Source organism: Azolla caroliniana, unplaced genomic scaffold (assembly GCF_043228905.1).
Source record: "Azolla caroliniana isolate FFs.n. ecotype wild unplaced genomic scaffold, voAzoCaro1.0.p SCAF_8, whole genome shotgun sequence".
Lineage (NCBI taxonomy): Eukaryota > Viridiplantae > Streptophyta > Polypodiopsida > Salviniales > Salviniaceae > Azolla > Azolla caroliniana.
Genome location: NW_028230443.1, coordinates 14,074,304 through 14,078,936, shown reverse-complemented (window position 1 = coordinate 14,078,936; position 4,633 = coordinate 14,074,304).

Sequence of the window (4,633 nt, the reverse complement as noted above, 5' to 3'; positions counted from 1 at the left end):
GCCATGTAGTCATTGTAGCCGAATCGGCTAACCAGATTCTTTTCACGGGTGGAGCGGTGGAGCTTTTCATTTGCAGAGATGAGGGCTTTCTTAGCTCCGAGTGGTACGTCGAAGCCGTTGAACGCACTGTCGAGTGAGTGAGTCGATTCATCGTCCTCGAAGCGATCGTCTTCGTATTCCGCCATTTTCGCCTTGCCTTTGTCCATCTTCGGGCTAGGCCATGATGTGCTTTGATCACTCAAAGGCTCTTGTGGTCCGCTCAGTCGGGTCATGATCAGACTTTCTTCGAACATGCGCGTAAGGCAATCTTCATCCTCTATCTCTTGTTCGGCGAATTCCGGGTCAAGCGGAGTCGGAGTCGGAGTTGTCTCTGGTGCGTACCAGGATGCGGACTCGTCAAAAACGAAGTCTCGACTTACTCGAGATTTTCGAGTTGAGGGGTTGTAGCACTTGTACCCCTTTTGCTCCAGTGAGTATCCTACGAGGATACATTTCTCCGACTTCGGGTCAAGCTTTTGACGCTTCTCATCGGGAATGTGAACGTACGCTCTCGCGCCGAATATCCGGATGTGCGATAAGTCCGGCTTCTTTCCGAAGTATTTTTTGTGCGGAGTGACCTCGTGCACGCCGAATGTTGTGCACCGGTTCATTAGGTAGACGGTCGTATTTGCAGCTTCGGCCCAATAAGACTTGGGCATATGTTTCTCGTTCATCATGGCCCGTGCTACTTCGAGGATGTGCCAATTTTTTTGCTCGACTACGCCGTTTTGTTGCAGAGTGTGTCGGCAAGTGAATTCTCGCCGAATTTCTTCCTTTCGAAGATACGTCGTGAAATCATCTGAGAAGTACTCCTTGCCGCCATCTGATCAAAGGCATCGTACATGTCGGCGCGTGGCTTTCTCGACTTCATTCTTGAATTTTTGGAAGTGTCCGAACACTTCGCTCTTTTGCCGCATCGGGTAGATCCAAGTGTGACTAGAGAAGTCGTCGATGAAGAGCACGTAATATCGGCATCCGTCGAATGTAGCCGTCTGCGTCGGTCCCCATACGTCGGAATGGACTACATCGAGTAGACCTTTGCTCACATTCCGCTCTTTCGGGAATGGGTGTCGGTGTTGCTTGCCAAATTGGCACGCTTCGCATACACCTTCAATCTCCTTCTCTTTGAATGTCGAGAGTCCGATAACGACTCCTTTCGATTTCATTGCTTTGAGTTTGTTGAGATTGATGTGGCCGATTCGCTTATGCCATAGCTCTATGTCGGAGTCGGCTTTCGTGCTTTTCATGAACATGGCGGATTTCATCTTGTGTGAATTGAGAATGAACATCCGGCCCTCTCTTCTTACGCGTGCGATGATTCGGCCTTCTTTTTCGATGAAGCATCCTTCTTGGTCGAATCATACTTGCATCCCTTGCTCAACCATTTGGCCGACCGAGACCAAATTTCTCGTGATGGTGGGAACATGCAAGACATTTTTAATGTATGTTTGCTTACCTCTTTCGCCGAACGGAACATTGCCAATGTGCCGAATCGGGTGCGTAGTGTCATCTCCTGTTTCGACATAACTGGGTCGCTCCGACTCTCGAAGTTCGAGAAACCATTCTTTATGGGATGTCATATGGTTTGAGGCTCCGGAGTCAACAAACCATACGTCCTCCGGATTGAGGGCACTAGTTGAGGTAGAGGCCGACATAGAGTTTGCTCTATGTTTCATCATGAACATTCCGCCACGGTCGGAGTTGTATGCGTACATTCCGCAACGATCCTCGTAGTCGGAGTTGTGCCCGTACATTCCGCTATACTCTTTGTAGTCAGAATTGTGCGCGTAATTCGTGAGTTGTCGGCTTGTGGAAGCCGATTCACGCATCTTCTTTCAGCACTCTTCTTCGTGGTGGCTGAGCTTTCTGTAATATTCACATTCGGTTGCGTTTTGACGGCTCGGGCCGGAGTGGAAGCTCCCCCTTCTTGCGAAGGTTCCTAGTTGGCTTCCGTTTTGTGGTCGAAATCGGGAGTTGTTATCATAGGTCGGACCTTGTCCACTTTGTCCTTGGCCGAATCGGCCTCTCGACCGTCTGCATCCTCTTCCTCCATTCGAGTGCGTGTAGAGCATGTGGCCTTCCAACTCATTGCTCCTTGTACGCACGTGGTTTTCTTCGACCAATAGCATTGATTGGAGCTCGAAGAAGGAGGGAGATTTCTCCCATGCTAGAACCGCAGTTCGCATCGCGCCGAACCGTGGTGCGAGGCCGCCGAGGCATATTTGCACCATCTCATCATCATCTATACTTACGCTTATTGAGCCGAGCGAGTCGCAAAGCTCCTTGATCTTCAAGGTGTATGTCGTGATGGACATATCCCTTTATTAAATGTTGTTCAACTCTTGGCGGAGTTGAAACTTCCTCACGGTCGTGTTCGCCGCGAAAATCTTTCGTAGATTTTCCCATGCCTCCTTCAGCGTCTTGGCTTCGCGAATGTAGCGGAGCATGTGATCGTGAACACATGTCGCCAAGCAATACATCACGCGGCTTGCGGCTTGCTCCCATGTCGCGTATCCGGGAGCCACTTCGGGGGGTCGGTCTTCATGTGCTCCTTTGATGTAGCTCCAATAGCCTTGTCCGACAAGGTATTGGTGCATCTTGTACTCCCAAGATGCGAAGTTGTTTCGATCCAACTTCTCGGTAGGGAGAGCGCTCCCCATTTGAGTATTCATTATGTTGATTCTTCTTCTTCTTCTTCTCTCTTCAAATGCGAGCTATGTAGCGAAGCTACGATAGCGATGAGCTGGTTCTTGGTCGTCGGCGTGGAGCACAACACACGATCACGATGAGGCGAATGGGCTAGATCGAGCTACCAAATCGCTCTGATACCATGTAAAGAATCGGATATGGATTCTTGTGAAGCGGAAGAGATATGAGTTATGTGTGTGTATGAGTGAGAGAGAGAGAGAGAGTGAGTGAGTGAGTGAGTGAGACAAGGAATAAGACACAGAGAATACGCAAGGTAAGAGTATATTAACAAAGGAGAAAAACTCAACACTTTACAAAGAGGGAGGAGGGTGCTTTATATAGTCACCCTCTCTCTTCATTAACTACAAGACTCATGGAGCATGGGGAATGTGAAAGCTCATAAGTTATGTGTCATAGAATATGATTCTATGACTCATACTAAATGTTAGAATACAAAGTGGTGACTTAATGGTGACTCTTGACCGTTGGAGTGTCTATTCACTCTCAAGGTAAGTTCACACACTAGACCAAGTTGAGCTTGATTCTCAACAATATGATTGATCTTCAAGATGGTGCTTCTCCTCCTTTTGTTCTAATCCATGAGTTATCTAAACCTGAGGGTAAGGTCCTTTACGATTACATCAATGAGAATCTTGAAAAAGGTTTCATCTACCATTCACAGTCTCCTATGGGGCCACATCCTTTTTGTTAAGAAGAAAGATGAATCATTGTGAATGTGTGTAGATTATGGCAATCTAAACTGTCTAACCATCTGTAATCGATATACCTTATGATTTTATTCAAGAACTTCTCAATCAACTTCGGACTAGGAGGATCTTCTCCAAAATCAACATTCAAAGGGCTTGCAACTTTTCAACCTATTGATTAGAATCGTGTTCAGAAACCATCGTTGTTTATATCACTCCCACACCAAGGCTCCCTGCAATTTTTCATTAGGCACACACAAGGTCTCCTTCTCATTCTATTTCCTCTCCAACTAGTTATTCTTCTTACATTTGGTTGTGATAGGTTCATATACAGTCGTGCATAACTTCAGTTTGATTCCAATAAACTCATCCTCCCTATGACATTACTTATTCCACTACTCATCAATTGCACAACTCCACAATAGATTAGTCACACACAAGTGGTTGTCATTAGCAAGCAAACATACCTCCATGTTATTCGTTCATTGTTCTCCCAATTCCAATCTGTTATTTCAGCCCATGGATAAAACATCCACAATCACGTTCCCCATCCAAGACAACATCAACCCTGGTGATACATCTCTATTCTGCATGGCCAACTCACTACTAATCCCACCTCCATTGCATTCAAATCGACAAGGTAGTTAAAGAAATGTTGGACAAAGGCATCGCCAAACCCTCCAACAATGATTGGATTTCTGAACCGCACATAGTTAGAATGGACAAGGGTACATTCAAAATTTGCATCGAGTTTCGTCGTTTAAATAAGGCGACGACACATGACCTGTATCCGCGCCCCTTGAGTCGATGACATGCCAGAAAAACCAGGCAAGTCACAATACTTCATGTCCCGTGGCCTAGATTTCAGATATTGGCAGATACTGTTGGGTTTGAAAGGTGCACATAAAATGGCCTTCCACAATCACCGAGGATTAATCCAGTTTTGGTGGATTTCCATTCGGCCTATCAAATGGCCAACTCCAGCTTCTCCGATTTAATCCAAGCAGGCATCTTCCAAATATATATGTAGATGACATCCTCTTCTACACCACGTGCTTCCACACATGGTAAGGCAGTTCACACCTTTCACATTGGAGCCCCCGGACACCTCCATAAATGAATAAGAATGAATGGATGAGCATTCATTATTGCCTTTGGCCTCCTCTCCCCCCTTCTCTCCATTCTTCGTCTTCGTCTTC